The 23,114-nt window shown below is 42.5% G+C and overlaps 1 long non-coding RNA gene across 2 annotated transcripts in view; it reads left to right on the top strand.

Moving 5' to 3' along the window:
• Nucleotides 1-23,114, top strand: part of LOC119862852 — a 62,645-nt gene that overhangs the window by 14,602 nt on the left and 24,929 nt on the right. For both annotated transcript variants that reach the window (XR_005295403.2, XR_005295402.2), the window contains exon 2: nt 22,265-22,377. This is a non-coding gene — a long non-coding RNA (uncharacterized LOC119862852). The remainder of the gene's footprint in view (nt 1-22,264; nt 22,378-23,114) is intronic.

Raw genomic sequence — 23,114 nt, forward strand, 5'->3', positions numbered from 1 at the left:
GAAGCCAATCTGGAATTCCATGCCCAGTTACTAATGGATTGATATTTTAAGAACTAGTTGACTTTAACCAGTCACCACAATTTTTAAGAACTCCTAAACAATGCAGAGAAACTATTACCATAGGAGAGCAAAGATGATTCCCCTCTTTGAAAATTGGCAACCGTATGAAAGCGTGATTAGGAGACAAATGGGAATCTGCTGAAATGTTGCCCACAGAAAATGTTCCCGTGCTCTACATAGTACAACTACCTAATATATATGAGTTCAAAAGGACTTCAAAAGACCTCTTGAAGGTTCCAGTAGACCTTGAAAGATGTATAACTGATATATCTCTGTTCACAATACTCTCACTACTACTCCACAAGGAAAAAGAGGCCGTATATGAGGTGACATGATATGTCAGACACTCTGCAGGAGACCAGATAGGCTGTTGTATCTGTCCATAGAGATCAACCAGAAGAATCCAGGTCTGTCGAGAAGGTCAAGAAAGCACCCCATTCAGGACAAAACTTAAGAATGGGTTTTAAGTGCTGTCCTGAATAGAGATGGCCTTAAAACACTTGCTTAATTACTTTTCAGAACCAAGACCATAGTAGTTAATGAAATAAATGGCTGCTACTTTCAAAGGGGGAGAAGTTATCGAAAACAATGCTCTGGTACTTCAGTATTAAGTGTCCCTCTAGTGGCAACAGTGTTGCTTTAAGTGCTTCCAGATCTCGAGTTGAAAAGTGCTACAGAAAAGGTAGGAATGGTTACTCATGTAATGAACAAGGGTGAATAATAAAGAATAACCCAGAATAGTTTACTCTTGAATATAATGAGCCAGTTGCACTTACTCCTAATTAGTTCACTAAATCACTGCAAGTACCTTGGTATATAGATACTTGTGTTTTTGGTGTGCCAAAGATAATGGATTTTCTTCCTGTTATTGCATACATGTGGCTGGCTGGTAGCAAGGGTGGAGTTGGGGGCTATTTCTGCACTGCAGACACCAAGTGTTAGAACTGAAGAAAGGAGTATATAAAAAAATCAGGAAATATGAATATTTGGAGGCAAATGCATGATTCTTTTGTGGAGAATGTGCATTTCAGGCTTACCACTGCAAACTGTTCTTCAGCAGTTAAGGATTGTATGTGTAAAGCAAGCTCTACATTGTGGAAGAGACAGTATGTGTGAGAGAGTTAGAGCGCACAAGGTATAGTGAGGAAATCTATACTTCATAAAATAGCTCAGGTTTTATGGTTTTACAGTTGTTGTCTTGCTATTGCTTGATTAACTTACTGCAGACAGTGTTGTGTATCACTGACTCCAGCAGCGCTTGTGAAAAGATTTCTATTTTTTTTAATTTTGAGAATAAAGTCAAATGTAGATGGATGGGCATCTTTAGAACACTGTTGCTTCGTCTTTATCTCTAATTGAGACACTACCAAGGATTGTAAGGCTCTAGAGTATAATGACTTGTCAGCACAGGACACAGAGTGGACCAATTTAATACTTGCTTGGGGGTTTAGATTTTCAACAGCGTTTGATCAAATGTTTTTTAGGTCAGTAACATTTAGAGGTGTAAAAAAAAAAATCAAGTAATTGGAGAGAAACCAGATGGTTTGTGGCTAAGTGGAAAAGCGCAGATTATATTGTTGTTCAGTATCTTATTCTTTAAATAAAAGTCTTATGATTTTATAGGAGGTAGATTAATATTGATATCCTGTTATGATTCACACTGTTTAGTGTGCAAACATCAGCCATCTTTATATTTTTTCTGCACATGCTCAATATAACCACATCATTAGAACCATAAGATCAGCAATTACTGCTGAGAGCCAGCAGATGACAGCATTACATATAAACTCCTATTTTAAAATCTCTTGTGAAAAATAGTTTTGGATTATTCATTAAAATCTGAATTAGAATATTACAAAAGTAATCAAGTTTAAGTTATCAAAATATCATCTGAGTAAAGCATCATAAACCTCAGGAGACCTAGCCCAGATAATGCATTCCCTATTGTCATTCAGACCTCCTTATTTTGTGTCCCCCTGCTCCCGTTTACACCTAATATACCTAAACACACACCCACTGATTTTCAAGGTTCTTCCTCTTATACTTTGGGTGCATATAGTCACTTACTGTGTTGTTAGCTGGTCGCTAGACAAGGTGACTGAACTGTAAGTGATTAAGATGAAATATTGTAGCTCTAACTGCATAAATATTTTTTAATTATTGCATTGACTCAAAGGTGTAGCCAATTGTTGGACTGCACTTCCGGTTCATTCTTTAAAATGTTCAAGAGATCAAAATAACTGAACTTAGCCAAATGTATTGTTTTGTCTTTGGACAATACAACATGAAAAGGAGACGTATGTACCCTCCTTCTGGCTATAACATGTTCACCTTACACAGAAGGTGTGCTTCAAAAATATGCAGTTCATCTAGTAGAATTTATAGAATGATTTTACAAGTTGCAGAACGCATTACATCCAACACACCAGTTTGTCCTCAGCTCCTTTAGTAGTTGTTGTTCTGTACCTTCCTTACCTTTGTTTTGGGTCCTAGCATTCCAGGTACCTTCCTATACTTTCCCATTTCTTGTTTTGAATATTACATTCCAACTACTGATGAACCATGAAAGTACTCCCTAATTGTACTTGGTACAAGGTATTCATGCATCTCTACTTTGGAAAGTTTCCTATTTTGCTAATGTCAAAGCTGACTTCAGCTTTGCAAAGTTTTGAGAGGTGCATAGGTGAACAGAATTGTGGGAAGAGTACAATACATTCAGTTAACATAACTTCCCAACACTTCATATATATTGTATTAATAACATGCACATAATACCCATTCATGTGGTATCTACTTACTACAGTAGTGTCTAGAGCAGGGGCGGGCAAACTTTTTTTAGCCTGAGGGCCACATCTGGATATGGAAATTGTATGGTGGACCATGAATGCTCACCAAATTAATTCATGTTCAAACAGGGACAACACTAATTTGTTTCAAAATCAACACTATTAAAATTCTGCTGAACAATATGTTAGAAAATTACATGACTGAGCTGTTTGTTGATTTGATCACACAATAATCATCCAGGCCCACCCCATCACTTGCCCCACTCCACCACCAGTTGCTCCAGCTGGGGAGCAGGGTCAGGGGCATTTTCCCTTTCCCCCTGCCAGCCTGGTGCTCCTGCTGGGGCTCGGGATCAAGGCGCAGGGGCTTGCAAGCCCCCAACTCCATTCTCTGGTGGGAGTGCTGGAGCGGGACAAGCCCCTGACCCTGCTCCCTGGCTGGCACCCCAGGTGGGCAGAGTGGGGCAAGCCTCTGACCCCACTCCCTGGCCAGAGTGCCAGAGCGGAGCAATGGAGCTCAAGGGCCAGATTAAAAGCGGTCTGCAGTTTGCCCACCCTTGGTCTAAAGGCTCCAATTGAGATTGCAGCCCCATTTTGCTCGATGTTGCATAGACAGTTCTTGCCCCAAATAGACAAGACTGAAAAATGGCAAGAGGGGAAACAGAGGCACAGAGCAATGAAGTGATTTGCCCACGGTCACCCAGCAGGCCAGTGTCAGAGCTGGGAATGGAAACCAGGCCACTCTGACTAGAGCCAAGTGCACTAACCATTATATCTCCCTGTCCCCCAATAGGAATATGCTACATTTTTCTCCCCCTTTTTTATGACTATCTGACTTCAGGATCTCATTCACAAATTGCCATTTCACTAATGCAGTGCAATCTATAGTTTTTACCAGCTAAATACTAGTGGGAGTTAAATCAGTCTATTTAACATAATTTTCCAAGTTTAAATTAACCGCCTATCATAGCAAGAAAGTGGTACTGCTCTACACCTTTTCCAGCACCCCCTCACTTGGTGATGTTGAATATTAGAGCATCTCCTTTTCAATAGGATTTTGGGAAATTGTCTTCTGAATGACAGAAGTGTTTGGATATAACCTCCAGGAACCAAATGCCATTGGGCTGAATTGTCAGCGCCGAAGGGGCTCCTTGAATGAAAGAACCATAGAAAGGGACCACTGACAAATAGGCAACGTTTTTCAGAGAGACTCTCAGAAGAAGATTGACTTGTTAAATTAATACACATCTGTAAAATAACAGTTTAAAAGACTCCCCACTGTTTCACTCTAAGCATCTTCTAGTTTTCACATCTCCAGTGCAGTATCTGCAGTAGGAGACTATTAATATGGTTTCCATTCCAGAAAAATATCAGTGCCCAGTATTTGCCAAGGACAGGGAGGTATTTCATGGATAATTAGTTTCCTTTTGATTGGGATGGTTATGCTGCAGGCAAGTCCCACAGCTGGATATGGTATCAGATATGAGTTGATGCACCTATGCCTAACCAAACAATAACATCATAAGCTTTTCTTCTGCTCTATTTTATTCCCCAGTGTACCCCAAAATAATTTGACAGCATAGTATGCCTTCATATGATTGCATAAACATGTAAGTGATGCCTTATGGATATCATGCTATTGTCAAGGCCATTGTCACTGATTTTCTTTCAATACACCATGTATCTTTGCAGACTTCATCTGCCAGTCTGAAGTTTAATAGTAATATTACTGCCAGTGTTTAATGATTATCTTGGTTTGCATTGATATGATACTGCCCACTGTTGCAGCATCTGTAACAAAAGCCAGAAATTCTGCCCCACACAGAGCAAATGACAGGGTGGGGCAGGCAGGATTACATAACTACAATTACCCTAATAGTCTGCCAAGGGTGGTGTTTGCTATCAAGGAGCCAGTGATTCTGTCTCTGATATTGGGGCCAGTTTTATGTCCGCCTCAGTGAAGTTCAGAGCAGGCTGAGGGATGCTTTAAAGTCATCCAGCTGATAACAGCTCCCAAGAGACTGGCAACCAACCGGTAATAAGAATGCACTCCATCCACACTCCCTCCCATCCCAATCCATCTTTCACTAGTTACACCTGCTCCACACTTGCCGGTGATTCCCCCAGCACAGGAAGGTGAGAATGGGCAGTTTTCACCCCCTTTGCACTGTGAGAGCAGTGTAAAGGGAGCAGAATAATGGCCAAGATCTGGCATGAGAAGTTTGTCAGTAGACAACTTGAGATTCTAAGCATAGAAGAAGTAGGTGACTTGTCTACATTATCAAGTGTTGCCAGGTTGGAACAAAGTTGTTGGAGTTGGCTGATACATTACATATTATTTGAGGGTAGCCATGATAAATCTTGACCATCATTGTGTGGCTCACTCAATTATTCACAATCATATCAAAATAAGGAGTTTGTTTTAAAAGTGTACTATAGGCAATGCTAGAGAGATGGATCATCTAATTTAAGACACTTGGTTTCTGTCCTCCTCAAAAAAGACCTTTGCTAAAATGCAACCAAGGTTGCTACAGTAACATAACCCATATACATAATGCACTACTGTAATAAACATGGTAATTAATGCATGTACAAAGAATTCAGGAGGTGTTTTGAGCACCAGGTCCTCATCTCACCATCATTACCTTCTGTACAAGTTGAAACAATTTGCTTTTCTGAATCAAGTGATGAAGTTAACTAAAATATTGATCTTAGTAGAAGAGATCCTCTTAAAATACATCTCATTCTAATGCTGATTACCTGAGGCTTGATCCTCATTACTTATTTGCATAAGTAATCCTTACTCATGTGAGTAGTCTTATTGATTTCAGTGGAGCTAGTTGTGTGAACAGAGACTATTTGGAGGATCAGGCTCCATTCAGTATACTTCCCTAAACCACCATATCACCAGGATGCACTAGTTGATGGGGAGGGCTAACAGGAGGAATGCCTCTTTAAATATGAGATTTCAAAAACAATTATAATTCAAAATGCTTTTTTGTCTGATGTTCCTTAGGAAAGACATATATATAGCCTTGAGCTAGAAGTCCAACTTTGCTTTTAAATGCAAATATTTTAACAAGTATAACACACAGAAGCGTGAACTATCAATTATTCCTACTAGGCATTTGTAAAACATCTTGTTTACCACAAAGAAACCAAATTAGACTAAAATGTAAAATGAAAATTTGTAATTGAAATGTTGCATTTTCTTCTTGAAACCTACTCATTGTACCTTATCCTAAGTAGCTTTCTCTCAGCATCTCTCAATAGATCTGACTGGGTCTTTCAACAAGAAAAGATGGGGAATTGCCAGTATGTGCCCATTACATGGCAGCTTGTGGCAACTGTACAAAACCTTGCATTAAGTACGTAGTTAGAACAGTGAGTTAATCACAAACAGCCTGTCAAGTGGGAATATGAACACTACAGTTACTTCCTTCATTCATATATTTTAAAGTTGTTACCTAACAATACAGATTTATATGAGGAAAATAACTTAGATCACTAAGCACAGTGGATGACTGCAGTATTTAAGGGTCCAATCAGAAGTCAATGGGAATCCTGAAGTCATTGACTTCAATAGGCTTTTGATTGTGCCCCATATTCTTTAATTAAGCCATCTTTATGCTGTGAAAGTATTTTTTTCACAGCAGCATTACATATCTGGAAATTATAACCCACTGACCTGACAATGGAACACTGAAAAATGACCTTCTGACAACTTGTCATATTTGGTTTTTTAATTACATTTTTAAAAACCATTTTGATTCAGCTTGAAGGAGAGTAATCTGTATGGTTTGTTTTCCTTCCCCTCCGCCAGCCTTAGAAAATTGAATAAATTGTTTTGAGACAATAACTTCATATTGGTTTTTTCCAAGCCCCAAGTAGCTCTAAGAACTTTGAACTCTGAGGTTTCTCTGGGGAGGTCTACCACATTAGCTAGCTTCTGCCAGACTGAGGTGAAATCAGTAGGTGAGTTTTTTCAGATTTTGTACCTTTTTACATTGTGCTTCCTTCCCTGTTGCAGAACAATTTGCGTTGCTCTTAGTCTGGACTCCAGCTCTATGATGGATTTGTCTTTCTATGAACATGGTGGCCATTTTACTCACAATTTCCCTTTCTCCAGAGGAAGGTGGCAGTTTGAGTAGTACATTATGGCCTTCATCAAGTCAAGTTCCTTATATGTATATGCCTAGAGGATTAGCTCCTAATATTAACCATGCATTAAGTATGGCACAATCCTACAACTCCTATATGCTCTAAAACTGTGCCCTGGTGATATAATTAATCGGTACTCATTAATTGTAGTACAGTATACTCCCAATTATCTGAATAGCCTGGGAGACATGGATTTGTTGGGATAATCAAGAAGCAGGAGCCATTCAATAGCAAGGTAGCTTTCCCCGCTGAAAGGAGTGGGGAGAGACCCTTATGGCCCTTCTAACTGGGAATGCTTGTCCAGCTAGGGTGAGCACCGCAAGTGCCAAAAAGTTGTTATTTACACTCTGATTGTATGTGTAACGGTATCCCCTCACCATTCTGCTGCCTCCTGCCAGCTGTCATGGGAATTAGCTCTGCATGTTAGTGCACCCTCTTCGGGTGCTGCCTTGCCACCATCACTCCTGCTCTAGGATCCACGTCTCTCCAAGGACCACAGCATCCTCTTCAGTGACAGTCCTCCAGCCATGCCAGACACTGTGCTCCCCCCTTTCCAGGGGACTTGAAGTCTGCTGTTAAGACACTTCCCTTAGTGGCTACTGCAGTGAATTGTCTGGCCACTTCCTTGTGACCCTAGCATCCTCTTTGCCCTTACCTCAGGGCCTCAGCCTGCAAACCCCAGCAGCCAGCCAGGAGCTGTCTCACTCCCCTGGTCACTGCTAACAGTACTGCTCTGTCCAGGGTACAGGCAGTTCTCTCAGCCCTCCAGAGACTGACTGACTGAGTCAGTCCGTCCGTCCGTCCTGGGCTCCCAGCAAAGAACTGCCTTCCTCTGTCCTGAAGATCTCTTTTTATATGAGCCTGCTTGGCCCTGTTTGGCTGCTCCCTTCAGCCTTCTCTAATTGGCTGCCTCCTGCTCAGTCTCCCTGGGCCTCTATTAACCCCTTAGAGCCCAGGGTAGGGCAGGCACCTTCTCACAGAATGTAACTTAATAATGTAGCTGCCCAGGTGTGTATTAAATAGTACATAACAAAAATGCTGCTCTTGTAGTAACTGCTTCTTATTTCTGGTCATTTAAGTGGCCTTATCTTTAGGAGATATGTCTTGGAAGAGGCTACATTATATTCTCCAAGATGCCTGAGCCTTCCAAGCATGAAACCAACTTCTCTCAGCAGACAGCATATTTCTTGTGGTGTTTCCTGGCCAAATTCAGTTTCTGGGACAGTCAATAAGGTCTAGCAATGTGGCTCAAATCAACGCTAGTGGGTCACCTAGACTTTAAAAGGAAGTGAATCAGCTTATCAGTCTTTGCCTCCCTGATTGAATTCCTGCTTGCACTTGTGTTTGTAGTTCCTTGCATTGGCACAGCAGGACAGTAGTTGGGCTAATCAGCTGGTTCTTAGCATTTTACTGTCTGATTTTTAATAAGTTTGGCCACTAAATCTTGCCGTTGGCTACTAAAAACAGCTGAGTTTTGTATCAAATGTGGCAGGTAAAGGGGAACAAAACCAGTTCCTTGCTGCCTTCTCTAGTGGCTGGAGTTTAAAAGCTGCTGTCACACAGTACCACGGTGGAATTATTGTTTGCAAATAAAGCAAATTAAAATAAACACCTTTTAGCACAAGAAAGTAATTAGAGTTGATTCGTAGCTTCATTTGGTTTTTCTTTCCTGACCTTGACTGTATTGTGATGGTTTTGTGCTTCCTTGGACAGTTTCTACTTGCATCTGCATCGATTAAACCTTGATCTCATTTATTATCTCAGGAAATGGTCTCAAGGTCACAGGGCTGGAAATTTAATTATGGTGGCAGTATATTAAGTGGCACATTTAAAGATGCTGAATCGTAGTAATTAATTTTTTGGATGGTGGTCTCTAGGGAACAGGTTTTCTCCACGCTGGGTGTTTAGACATCCATCATGGCCATTCAGCTTGGCAGCTGTCTTTTAGCTTTAAACTGCATCATTATTCATCTTTTATGACTGCCTTTAAAAACACTAGACAACCATATCCTTTTCTATTGTAATATATATCTGCTGCTTGTATTGAGCTATACTTCACCTTTGCTATAAAACATTAACTTAGGTTGCTAGTAGCTACCTGGGCTGGCCTCTAAATTGAGACAACAATTACCCTTCGCTGACATCTAGTGTCAAGACATGAGATATAGCTGGAGTGCTGAATCCACTGGCCTGGAAATCCTGCACTTCCCCAGCGATTCAGCTTGTCTCACCCAAGAAGCTGCAGCAGTGGCCATAATTAGTGAGCACGAGGGATTAGCTTTGCACTCACTGTTGACTTTGTAGCGGCACTAGGTTATTGAATGAAATGCGGCACTGCCAAGGTCTTAAAAAGCTTGTAATGTTTAATGAAGGAATGGCCATTAAACTTGCTGGTTCAAATATTAGGCAAGATGGGACTGGGAAGTATTTAATAAAGAGGTATGAAAATATGAACTAAATTACATATATTCATTTAAAAAGCTGGCGGAAGTCCAGCCTAGCTGGAAACTGGCCATTGCTCTTGCTTTAGTGAGTCTATATTATGTGGGGGTAGTAGAATTTTAAGCAGCTTTCAGGTTTTAGCCATCTGTAGAACATCTCAGAAAGTTTTAAATGTTCAGGATAAGAAAAATAACTCCACAATGGGGAAAAAGTTCATAAGAAATCACTGGGACCGCAACAAAATGTTTTCTAAGTAGTACAGGCTGCTGTACCTCCTGTGGTATAAAAAATAAATACAGATCTTGAAAAGGGGAAACTTGCCCATCCTTTATTTGGCTGAATCTTCCAGGATCAAAATCAAAGTACTTATCACTCAGTGTTTTCAAAGCTTTGATCCTCCTATTAGCTGCTCAGGTAGTAAGTATTAATATCATTTTTACAGCTGGGAGAACTGAGATCAAGAGAAGTGAAATGATTTGCCCAAGGCCACATAGGAACTAAGTCAGGAAAAAGAACTCTGGAGCTCTAAGTTCTGGGCACAGTCCACTGAATCTTGCTTCTCTTGAGATTTTCCAGACAGGGTCCTTAGCCATGGGACTTTCTCACCAGAGTTCCTCTTTCAGCTTCCAGTATCTGATCTTCCTTAAAACTGTGCCCACAGTTCTGTCTGGTTCCAGATCTTCCTATAAGGGAAATAAACCCTCCTAGAAGGAGATAAGGTAGGCCTCTCTTATACCAAGAGCTGTATACCAGTCGTTCTCCAACTTATATACTGGTGACCCCTTTCACATAGGAAGCCTCTGTGTGTGATGACCCTTTTAAATTAAAAACATATCTTTACATATTTTACACCATTATAAATGCTGGAGGCAAAGTGGGGTTTTGGGTGGAGGCTGACAGTTCGCAACCCCCCCACATAATAACCTTGTGACCCCCTGAAGGGGCCCAACCCCCAGTTTGAGAACCCCTGCTGTACACTTAGAACCAGCTGAAGGGGACATTTAACAATGGGGCATTGCGCTAGTCCTCCATCTAACACAGTTACCAACTTGAGCTGTTTAGCTTACTCAGTAGCAGATCTTGAAAGCTCTTACTAAGTTTATATAAATACCTCAGTTAATATCAAAGTATTAGAAATATTAATCATTCTAATCCTCCAAATATACCTTTCCATGGTTTTAGAAAGGAAAACAGCAAAACACACCAGCAAGCATGTTGTAGCTGGCTTTGGGTCTTTAAAATCAAATGAACATTCCATGCCCACTCTTGGCTTATATGGGTGCATCTGGATCCTTATAACTGTTTAAGTCTAGCCTGTAGAGTCTGAATGCATTTGTGTAGTATTTCTGTGGCCTGTAAGGTAGGTGTGTGTGTGTGTGGATAAGAGAGCCCTATTTATCTCACTTCAACCTGTAGGGGTTGTGTGGTAGGAAAGGGGAGTTAACCAGTATGGTGGGTGTGTCTGGGGAAAAGGAATACAGTTTTATCTAGCTCTAGTTAGATGTTTTGTATTTGTAGATATGATCTAGCATCTCTCTGGCTGGTTTTAACCTACAAGGGAGCTCTTAAGATTTTTATTTCCAATTATAGCATTTCCATTTGCTTATGAATTAACTTTCTCTTGCTTTCATCTATTATCTTAACATAAAGATGTGAAGAAAATGCCCTGACCACTGTGGCTGGTTGTGGTCATCATCTTCCAACCAGCACATACCCTTTTGAATTAGGTAGATTGACCACCGAGCCATTCAATTTATATCAATATAGCCTTTGGGAAATGTCAGAGTGTTGGCCCCTCACTGTGGAACAACCTTCCAATTACTGCACACATAGCATTCACCAATACAGGAGAATGGCAAAAGTAGTCAAAATGCTTGACTCTTCCCATAAACCTCTGAAGAACACAGTTTTGTTTGGTCTGAAACCTATTAAAGAACAAATTCATAAAATTATGTAGGAGAAATAACTGAGGGGTCATGATTAGAGCTGAGTTAAAAAAAACTCTTTTAAAGTGTTCATGGATATCCATGCAATAAAATCTGATGATTTGCTTCATCTGTACTTGCAATCCATTTAATTTACCTAGTCATGGACATTTGGATGGGTGAGTTCTTATTCTCGATGATATTAATGGAACCAAAAGTACCATGAATGCTCACATAAATATGACAAGCAAATACTCCCATCAGAATGTATGTACTTGGGGTAGCAGACATACTGAAAGTTCTTATTAAGTTTGGGGACCATACAATCAGGGATCAGAGAAAATATCATGTTGCTTAGTTGATCACAGCCTAAATAGCAAATTGCCTGCTGTGAATATTTGCAGTGACTGGCTGACAAATAATCCATAGGGCAAAATTTGTTTATGCAAATGCTTTGTGGAACAATTGTGCACAGTGAATGAATGAATAAAATTGCTATCTAATAATTTGCCAGCAGAAAGAGGCTCTGTTTGCCAAATGAATTATTGATCGTGAATTGTTTGCCCAGATGTAGTCATGATACATGTTCTCGTTTGTGATTTCTGTTGCCGTCAGAATAATTAATCTGAAGCATTTTTGACTAAACAAATATGGTAAATGTTACCTTAATGATTAAACTCGTCAATGACAAAATAGTGACAAAAAGAAAAGGAGTACTTGTGGCACCTTAGAGACTAACAAATTTATTAGAGCATAAGCTTTCGTGAGCTACAGCTCACTAGCTCACGAAAGCTTATGCTCTAATTAATTTGTTAGTCTCTAAGGTGCCACAAGTACTCCTTTTCTTTTTGTGAATACAGACTATGAAAATAGTGACAGGCCTCTTTCCTCTTCTGACTTTTTGTACCATGACTCTGTCCTTGATTCACTCCTCACAACAAACCGCAACCCAAACCACGGCTGGTTCAGATCTGGAGGCTAGTTTGTCCAAATTACTAGTAAAGGAGTGGGCGTTGGATAAAATGTTCATGGTTTGTCCCATCTCTGTAATAGGCAGACTAATGTGTATTTGGTCCTTCAGAACTTCCTCCATTAAATTTTGGGCTTACAGAACGAAGCCAGGGGAGGTCTAGATCCATGTTTGTTCTGGGCCACGGTGCTCGAAGCACCACAGGTCTGGCAGGAGTACTCTGAGAAAAACAAGGCTTACACACAGCTGTGAGTTATTGGCTTTACTGAAGATTAGTGACCCACCCGCAACGGGGACTCGAAGCGTTGCAGTCACGAAGGCGGAGAACCCAGCACACTGGAGCTCTGCCTGGGACGGAGTCCGATGGAGGGGCAGACAGTCAGCGTTAATAAGCACTACACAAAAACAGCTAATGGATATAAAGTTAGGTGCTTCTTGAAGGGGGGCTTTCTACTACCTGGCGAAGGGCCATGCAAAGCAGCTGTGTCCTTCAAAAACTAACTCTATCCCAAAATAATGAAGCAGCTATCTATGTCCCACAGTAACCTCTCGGCTCGAGAAAGCGGAAGTTCCCTGGCTAGGCCGTAACAAAGTCTTCTGCAGTCCCTTACGCTCCTCCCCTCGCTTTCTCGAGCGACGCTAAGGACCATGAGGATGCAGTGCGGAGGAAAATCCGCACACAGCACTGGGAGACTAGGCCATGACCACAAAGGCAGCAAAAAATACAAGCCAAGAAGATAGAACGAATACATAGACGTGTCTACATTGTATTGGGCGGGACCCAAAGCATACAAATCCGTATATGTAATAGTCTTATCAATTGTCTTCAGTAAGGAATAGTGCTGGATGAGGGTCAGGTCTGTGCAGACACCGATGAAACAGGTCTCCATCACAGCACCCATGGCATACGTACGCGGTAATCAAAATGACGTCGCATTAACAGCACTTTGGGCTAACACCAACCAGGTATTCACGGAGGAGGTGGTAGCTCCTGCAGCTGTGATTCTCATAAGAGCACTGCAACAAACAAGAGAGCGAGACCATGCGGGGATAGTCTTTCCCCCTCCGGGAGTATGTATGCCTATCCTTCCCCAGTGGTAAGGACTACGGCGGCTTGCAATTCCCGCTGCGGTACCATCCACCACATGTTAGTCAATACTGCCACTTGATCTCGCTCAGGTTGCTGGTTTCTAGACCTACGGGAGGTAAAGGGAACAGATTACACAGGGCCTCCCCTCGCTCCCATTGCATCGGCCTCTGCATTCCAGTGGGCCTCGGAGGTTTTAGCCTTTGTGTGGGCGTCTACATGTCGCACGGCCAGAGGGGCTCGTCGGGCATAGTGCAGGAGTTGCTGCCAGAGTACCACTCCCCACAGGGGCTGGCCTGCGAGTTCCCAACCCTTCGCCTCCCACACAGTTAGCCAGGTCCGGAGGCCCTTGTATAATACCCAGCGGGCTAGATCTATCAACGCCAACACATGTTGGACTCCTTCCCTCAGCCAGCGAATCGCTAGGGGTACATAGGGGCGTCTGTCCCCACGCCTCCCTCCCGTGTGTGGCCGCTGCGACACACGGAATGGAGGATCTGCCACGCCCTCAATATGGGCGCAGCAGTTTCCACTCGGCTGGCAGAGCAGAGGGCTCCGCTGGCTTGGTTCGCTTCACACTCTCTTCTCCCCTTTTCCTCCGGCACTACATTTGGTAGGGGGCAGCTGCATCCATCGCTTATATAAGTCCACCGTTGGCTTTCCATTGATTTCCTCGCGAGAGACACCAGCCTGTAAGAGATCTAGCCTCAAGGTCTTCCGGGGCACCCGCAACTCCCCTTTGTCCTGTCCCCCACCTTGCTGTCCCTTCGCAGCCCATATGGCTCCTGGCCTCGCACCCGCCAAGGCAACCTCCAATTGCATAAGGGTGGCTGCCAAGTCTCCCACACGCCCATTCTCTGCCATGACGATGGCGAGGAGGGAAGATTTTAACTCATCGGGGCCAGGCGTAACACTGTGGCTTTAATCGATTTTGTCACCGATACATCGTCCAGCCCCATCTCCCTGCCCGTGAAGACAGCCCAGGCCATTCCCAATTGATGGAGGGCTTGCACCCTTCCGGAACGGTCTTCCAGGGGCGCGCCTATGCCTCAACTCCCCCACCGAGGGGTAGGCCACCTCCACTGCAACAGCCAGACAGCAGTACAACGAGGGGCTTTCAATTTCTTGCCCCATGGCCTGCAGCCATGGCGGGTTTGCCAATTGTGCACGTACCTGAGAGTCTTGCGATAGGACCCCCAACCGTTGAAATTCATAAGAAAAACAAAACCGTGTTACCTGTATTGTCCCAGACCCTCACGAGCCACTGCAGGACGCTCTCCCCAGGCTCCTGTCGGAACGTCTTCACAATTTCCTGCAACTCACTCGTTTTAAACGTGCAGACAACTTCTGGTTGTAGGGCGCCTCCTTGCACCTGCAACTCCTGGACTGGGTGCGCCAGAGCCATGGCAGGGGACTCCTCCTCCCCCTCGTCCGAGGATGAGGAGTTCCAAATGTTCTCATCCCAAGTCTCGGGGTCCCAGGAGGGGGCAGCGGTCACTGCACGCACCTGGGCGGTGTGACCGGCTGCCGCCCGTGCCTGAGGCGCCTTTTATTCGCTATTCAGGCAACCAACACTTTGCAGCGTCGTGTCAGCTCCTGGGCGCGCTCCACCTGGGAGGTGACAACTTCTTGAGCCACAGCCTGGGCCTCCGCCTGCACCGTGCATTCCTGAGTCTTCCCTTCCAGTGCCCGCTGTAAGCAGAGCACCTGCTCCTCCTGGGCCCGGACGGCGGTCAGCAGGAGCCACCCTAGCTCCCCCATTGCCCGCCTCGCTGCCCCAGAGCACTGGTTCGCTTGTAACCGTTGTAACCCCTCTACCAGCTGCACGGGCATAACCCCCGCAGCCTGTTGAAACTCCGGCCAGTCTGCTGGGGCAGCCCACCCGGCCATAACCCGCGCTACCGGCTCCCAGCACGCCGTCAGGGGCCATCCTGGTATGCGCTGTAGGGACAGCGACGGCTTTCCCACTTCCCCTACCTTCAGCCAAAGCGGCATCGCTTCTCAGAGTACCCTGCTCGCTGCGCCAAATGTTCTGGGCCACAGTGCTCGAAGCACCACAGGTCCGGCAGGAGTACTCTGAGAAAAACGAGGCTTACACACAGCTGTGAGTTATTAGCTTTACTGAAGGTTAGTGACCCACCCGCAACGGGGACTCCAAGCGTTGCAGTCACGAAGGCAGGGAACCCAGCACACTGGAGCTCTGCCTGGGACGGAGTCCGATGGAGGGGCAGACAGTCAGCGTTAATAAGCACTACACAAAAACAGCTCATGAATATAAAGTTAGGTGCTTCTTAAAGGGGGGCTTTCTACTACCTGGCAAAGGGCCATGCAAAGCAGCTGTGTCCTTCAAGAACTATCTCCTCCAGTAACAAAGCAGCTGTGTCCTTCAAAAACTAACTCTATCCCAAAATAACGAAGCAGCTATCTATGTCCCACAGTAACCTCTTGGCTCGAGAAAGTGGAAGTTCCCTGGCTAGGCCGTAACAAAGTCTTCCGCAGTCCCTTACAATGTTCTACTTTGTCAGAACACTCAGACTTTGTATTTTGGGTGAGTTTCCATTTTTGGTTACACTTTTGTAAGAGTAAAGTGTTGTTTGAAAACTTAAAATCTCACAGGAGTGTAAATTACCTAAAACTGTGATCTAAAATCATGTTATTCAGTATCTACACTTCATTTTTTCTTCGTTTTGAGTGACATTGGAGATAAACTACAAAACAATTTGAACACTTACATTTTGAAAAGTGCTTTTTCAGATGTAGTGTGCAATAATTATATTTCATGTGGATTTTTGCATACCAGAACTGGCTTTCAAAGCTGTTTCAATGCGTACTCATATGACTGATATCCTCATAACCATCCACCCTGAACTACACTCAACTTTCCTAAATGAGATTTTATTGGAACTGATTATGATTAGATAAATGGGTGACTTCACTAATGTATAATACACTTTTCAATTACAGAGTATGTACAAAATTTACATTTCTTATTTGATGGTATGATATTTATGTGACACTTTGTGGATGAGATCTGCTGCTGTTTACATAATGGCCTTACTTTTCTCTTGGATGAGGTGTGGTTTCCAGTTCTTTTAATATGTTTTCAGATGGTATAGTACCTAGGATAAACATGGAGGTTCAAATTCAGCCCAAATTTACTCTTCAGTGGAATTAAACCAGAGATAATTTTTGGCCCTGTAAGTCCAATTCTGCCTTCATTCAGAGCATTTTAGGATGAAAAGCTCTGTTCTGAATCAGGCAGAGGAGTAGGGACTTGCACTGGGTTTCCCATTTCCCAGGCCAATTCTCTGCCACCAGGATGGACAGACAGATGGACACGCCTGCATGAGCACACAGGTTTTATCCAAAAATGTACAATTCCATTTTTGTGAAAATGTTAGGTTTTGTGTTCATTGTAGTGTGGAACAAAAACAAATTTTGAAATCCCCAAAGTTGCTATGAAACAGATCGTCTTCCTCTGACCAGCTCTCTCTGTCACCTGCCAACCCTCCCTCGCTCCAAGCAGGCCTGAGAGCAGTGGAGGATATGTAAACCATCATACAGAGAGTGCACTAAATTAGACCCCAGGTCAAGGAGTCAGAAGACATGGGTTCTGTTCTCTGTTGTTGCTTGTATGACCTTATGCAAGTCATATAACTTCTCTGGGCCTCAGTTTCTTCATCTGTAAAAGAGAGAGGAGGAGGATTGTCACAGTTCAAGATAACTACACCTGTATTTGCCCCTCTCTGGTCCACCAAGGGCATCCATTCTAGTCTCCCAACGCCTCAGCCATCACCTCTCTTGGGTAGAGACCTGCATCTGTCTCTCCCTCCTGACCAGGGTTTTTCCCAGGCTGCACAGTTCCCTGCTTATACTGTGATATTCCCAGCAAAACAGACTGCCTAAAGAGGCCAGCATCTACATTTCGCTTTCTCTTCGGAAACAACAGTTAAAAGTTCCCAAGCTCTTTCTAAGCAAACACATTTATACTTAAGGTGAAAGTATCATAGAGAGAACTTATTAACAACAATAAAAGAACCTACATGCATGCTAAAAAGCTCACCAGAGCTCACCCCAACTCCAAACTTGGGCTCTGGTAGGTGTCAGTCCTTCAAAACCCACGAATGGGTTTTCCCTATGATTATAAATTCATAGCTGAGTGCTTCAGATTTAGAACCAGAACAACATGAATAGTTCAGTCTTTCCTTCATACAGCACTGGGCTTTGATCTTGGTCTCATGTCGCAGGTGACCAGCAGACAAGGGCTCACTCCTCAGAGAGTAGCTTTGAAAGGCTGGGTTTTTACATTACTGGAGGTGGTGCATTTGCATTCACCGGCTCCCAAATATTCCCCTGGAAAACCAATTAGCTCTTTTTTGTTCCAAAAGTCCATTCTTGTCTGGTACGTTGTTCAATACAAGTCTTTGAACCCCTAGGACTGACATCTGCTACATCTTCCGCATATACAACCCTGGTCCACAATAATACATAAATCACTCATTTAATATAATGGATCCTAAAATACTTAAACTTAATTCAATACAGTCTCCCAGGGATATTGCAGAAACTGTCAATGATGATGATCACATTTGGAAAGCACTTTGAGATCTTCCAGTGAGTAAGTGCTATATATGAGGGCAAAGTCCTAAATAGCATCTGCCAGAATGTCCAATTTTTCTCTGTCAACTTCTACAATGAGTTTATGCTTTTGATACAAAACTGTGCCATACTGAAAATTTATGGGGCAGAGTCAAATAAATTAAATTTAAAATGAAAATAACTTACATAAGTGATACTATCCTGCTTGTATTCTTTTTCTTACATTTCATCCAGTAAAAATAATTCCTCCATTTCTGAATTTACCTGAAACTGCTGCAGAAACCGGTGTGCTTTGTAAAGGATTTAGGTCTATCTCGCTGTAAAGTACACATGGCATTGATTATAAATGATTTTCAAAGAAATCTGTGAAGCATTTTTGCTCTTTTGCCTCCCCCCACCCTGCCCCATTTTTGCATCCAAACTGGAGTTTGGTCATATTTTGCTGCATATTCCAAATTGGCTGCTGTTTTGGATGTCTTTCCACTCCAATTATTCTTGGAGTAATTCCAGTGAAGTTTTATACCAGAATGAATCTGGCTTTTGTTTCATATGCATTAGCATTTAGTATCTGGATGTTAAAGTGGAGGACAAGGAGTTTGTTAATTTAAAGCAATTCTGTGGTGGTTGGGGCATCTAGTAAAAAAACATTTACAAAAGGACCATTTTAGCTCACTTAATATTTTTGTTGTGAAGAGATTGCTGCACTGGGTCTGCAGCCAATAAAAAATATGTAAGTTGGTGAGCAACTTGCATGGTCTGTGCCAAGTTGGCTGGCTAAATTAATAGCTGGGACAGCCTGATGTTTTATTAGGACAGTATTTCTACCCTATTGACAGATATATTAATGAATATGGCGCATGTATAAATTGGCAGCTTTAGAATGAGAAGCATTTTTTCTTTTTATAGGAAATTCACTTTTCCGCAGCACTCCACAGAAAAGTATTATTAGCTCAAGATTTAACCATGATCAATTTAAAAGGAGACATCTCTGTGTTGCCTTTTCTTCCTTTAGGGATAAGAGTTACTTTGGCTCTTTTCCCATTGTTAGTCCATTCACTTGATTGGCACAGCTGTGAACTATGATAAGCAAAGACATCTTCCATCCCCATTAGGATAGGAAGTCTGCCTATCATGCAGCTCCATTGTGTTAGATAGAGGGGAGAAAAGGAAGAGTAATTCTCCCCTAAAGCCCCCAAAATGTTGAAGGGGTGGGCGTGGCACTGAAGCTTCACTGCAGAAGCTCCTCTCAAAGGAATCCAAACAGTTGGGGATCTGTGGATTTGTGTGGGGGGGGAGGGGGGAATGACCGGGGAAGGAGGGAGGGGACAATTGTATGTTAAGCTAGAAGGGAGAGAATGTAGAGAGGGAGGACAGCATGTAACGTATATCATTGGCAAGTCTGTGAAATGTCTAGCAGAAATCCGGGGCAATGAATGCTGCTAGCTGTAGCATGATCTCTGGTTCTGTGCCTTCTAGTCTCCTTGATGGGGAGAGGACACAGTTGAGAGCATAACTCAGATGGCAGTAAGGTTCCTTGAGTTAGATCCAGTGCCTGGGGGGACACACCTTGTGCATCTTGAGATTTATGGCATAGGTCTGATTTTTCTAAGCCACTTCCCTGCTTTATAGTAGCAAACTGAAAATGCAGGTAACATGATGATGAATAATCAACTGCTGTGGAAGAAGAGGATAGTCAACCACCTGTCTCATTATACAGCTCCAAAGTATCACAAGGTGTACTGAGCACAACTGTGCTCCACCTTTAATAGGAACCACTTCCTGTTAAGTCAGTCCTCATTTGATCACTTAAGACTGATTTAACTATATGGATTTTATGTGATTCAGTAGCTCAGAACATGCTCATTGCACCATGACACCATCACAGCTCAATGTGAGAAAATGCATAATGTGATCCGTGTTATATTCCAAGGCCTGATTTGACTCTTGCCCAGATGTAAATCAGGAGTAACTTTATTGAAGTCAATGGGATTACACCGGCATACAATTGGAGCAAGAGAGAGGAGAATCAAGTTCTCAGTTTACAATATTCATAATATACTGGTATACACATTCGTCTGGATGCACAGAGTATTATGTAAATAATTCCCTGAGTTTCAAGATGATAGCTCACAAAGTAATTACAGAGCACATTTCATACAGAAGCCTCTGCTCAAGTAGGTCATCCATTGGCTCTGTGATAAGGGGGCTGTTTTTTTTTTTTAAAGTCATGATTCATTCATTTAGACAAAAGACATCTGATCTTAACTTTGACAAAAAATCCACAAACTAGCAATTTGCCAAATCCTCACTGGAGCTATAATGTCAATAATTATTGACAACTGTTTTTTTGCCATTCTTATCTAAACTGGTTTGAAATAAACAGAAGGAAAGGAAATGTCACAGGCAAAGGTTGAAGCCTTTTCTGTCTCTTTAGATTTCCCTTCTGAAATTTCAAAGCAGAATAGTTTCCGATTGTCACCATTTTTCCCCCCCGTTCTTGTTTAAGCTGCAATTGCTTCTCCAAAACGTATTTTTATGCTATATTTGACTCTACAAGTACTTCCCAAGGAGCAGCCATAAGGAAATTTGCTTCAAATTGGAATTCTTTCGCTCGGGTACGATCATGCAAACAACCAGGCAGAATTTAGTTAACCTTCAGCTAACTGCTCAACCAACTTGAAATTATTGATAGCCCATCAGTAATGATCAAGATGGAGAGGCTAAGTGAAGAGGTGCTGCTTTTTTTTTAAACAAGAGAACCATTGAGCTGGTAACAGGACTTGAAATGCCATGTCAGCTCAGCTAGCATGGTCAAGAAGCTCAGCTGCAGGAGGGAAATAAAACTGTTAAGTTATGGCTGCCCTCCAATCAGTCACAGGGGTAATGAGGTTTGGCTTTAGTCAGGTTATATGTCAGCAAATATACATCTCTCAGACAGCCTCTAAGAGAGCCTTAAGATCATGCTTATTGTTTTATATAGATAGGGGTCGATGCTGATATATGGTGGTCATAGGCCACTGAAATAAATTTCACCATGTTCAGCAGGTAAAGTTAATCTCAATACAGGAGAATGTGAGGGCAATTTTGATAGAATATTCATTCTATTGACAGTGATGGCACATTTTTTCTCCATTATGTTTTGTGCAAATCACTTGAAGACAGACAATTTTTTCCATCCATTGATCCTAAATTTATCACTACCTGCATGGAGTGTGTATTGAACCCAGCCTTCGGAATGCAGCCACCAGGAGCTAGAAGTTCAAATTATGGCTTATAAACACCACTGGGCTCATGACCCCAGAGCTATTCACTACTGAACTCATGGTGACGGGTAAATCAGAATTCCAGACATCCACATTTCATATTGCTCCAGAGAAGGAAATCCTGGGTGTCACGATCTCTCTTTTGTGAATGTTTTATTTGGGGTAATGGGGTTGTGTATACGGTAGCTCGGGAGTTAGTTACAAGGCAAGATTGCACCAATGGATATGCTCCAGAATTACACCCTCATGAAGAATTAGAATCTGTCTCACAGTAAAGAAGCAGAATGGATTGAGCCCCAAGAATTTAACATTTTTTTCATTGTATTATCTTGAACTTCTGTTGAATCTTGTATCTAAGGATCTCAAATCCATTTGTAAGTATTACATCAGATCTTCAGGTGGCAAAATCAGACTAGCTCCACTGAAATCAAATAAGCCCAACTAAATCTTTCAACAGCATTTCAGAGGTAAAATGAGCCACCAAAACTCTTTTAAAGCCTTACAATTAGTTAATGGAAAAACCAAGGGTACAACCCAGTAGTCCTTATACCCAGTCCTCTGATCTAATCAACAGATATTACCATAGAGAGAGACTTACAAAATGTAAAGAGAGGCAACCTTGGTCATTTCTCTTTTGATCTAACTGAACCTGAATCCTTCCCACACCATCAGACATTGCTGACCACTTGAATAAGGCTCTGCTATCCCTGTATATCATGCTCTTTCCTGAAATGCTACCTTGTTGTGTTTCTATAACTTAACCTCTTTAGAAGGATAGGTTGTTGACCTATTGCTTTACCCCCAAATTGGAGAACCAGTAGACCATTATTTGCCTGGTTCCTTACGCTTTGGTACGGCTCAGTTGGCCCCACTAGGCGTTCCTGCCTGAATAGGTCTCCGGGTCACTGGACCACATGAGCCTTTTAAAGAGAATAGGCTTAATTCTGAGGTTCTTATTCACTTTTTGCTAGCCAAACTCCAACTGACGTCAAAGGGAATGCGCCCGAGTAAAGACCAAGAGGGGGGAAAATGAGCACCAAAGGAGAAAAACAACAAGCCATGTCCAGGGTTGTGTGGCAAGATTGTGAGTATTTGATATTCAGACTTCAAGCTGATTTGTTTGTTTGTTCAATTTATTCTTACCATTTTTATTGAGATGCCACTTTAATTCATAAGCCCTCACCTCCCATCCTGTATGGTGGGAATCCTGACAAAATAACCATTTTTATCTTTACTTTGAACGTTGCATCAAAAGCAAATGAACAGTGAACTTCAAAATGCTCAAATACGAGATTTAAAACTCCACACTCAATAGGACCCTGCTGGAAACGTACAACTTTTGTCAGCACACAAGCAATTGTGACATTCAGGGTCTACCCAGACTGGTGAGGGATTCTGTCATTGCCCACCCTGTAACCTTGGGGGCCTCTGTGCTGTGCAGCTATGGTTCAATTCCCCAACCCCAGAAGCCTGCCCACAAGTATAAGGTCTCACCAACCTAGTTACTCTTTTGCAACAACTCTTCCAGTGGGGGGTCTCCCCAAATACATCCTCCCTGAGTTCATATTTACCAGACACTTGGATGGTTCCCCTCTAGTTTGTCACCCCTGAAGGCATGAAACCAGCCTTCAAGTTCTCAGCTCACTTTAACATCTGCACACCACTCAGCTTAGGCATCAGAGATGTGGTTAGGATAAAAATTAAAAAGCTTATTTAAGAGAAGAACTACCAATTCAAAGATGACATAGTAAGGAGGCAGCAAACATATATACAATTGACACAGAAAATAAACATGAAGATGCAACCGCAGGCTTTATACTT

The sequence above is a fragment of the Dermochelys coriacea genome, chromosome 10 (genome assembly GCF_009764565.3).
Source record: "Dermochelys coriacea isolate rDerCor1 chromosome 10, rDerCor1.pri.v4, whole genome shotgun sequence".
Taxonomy (NCBI): Eukaryota; Metazoa; Chordata; order Testudines; family Dermochelyidae; genus Dermochelys; species Dermochelys coriacea.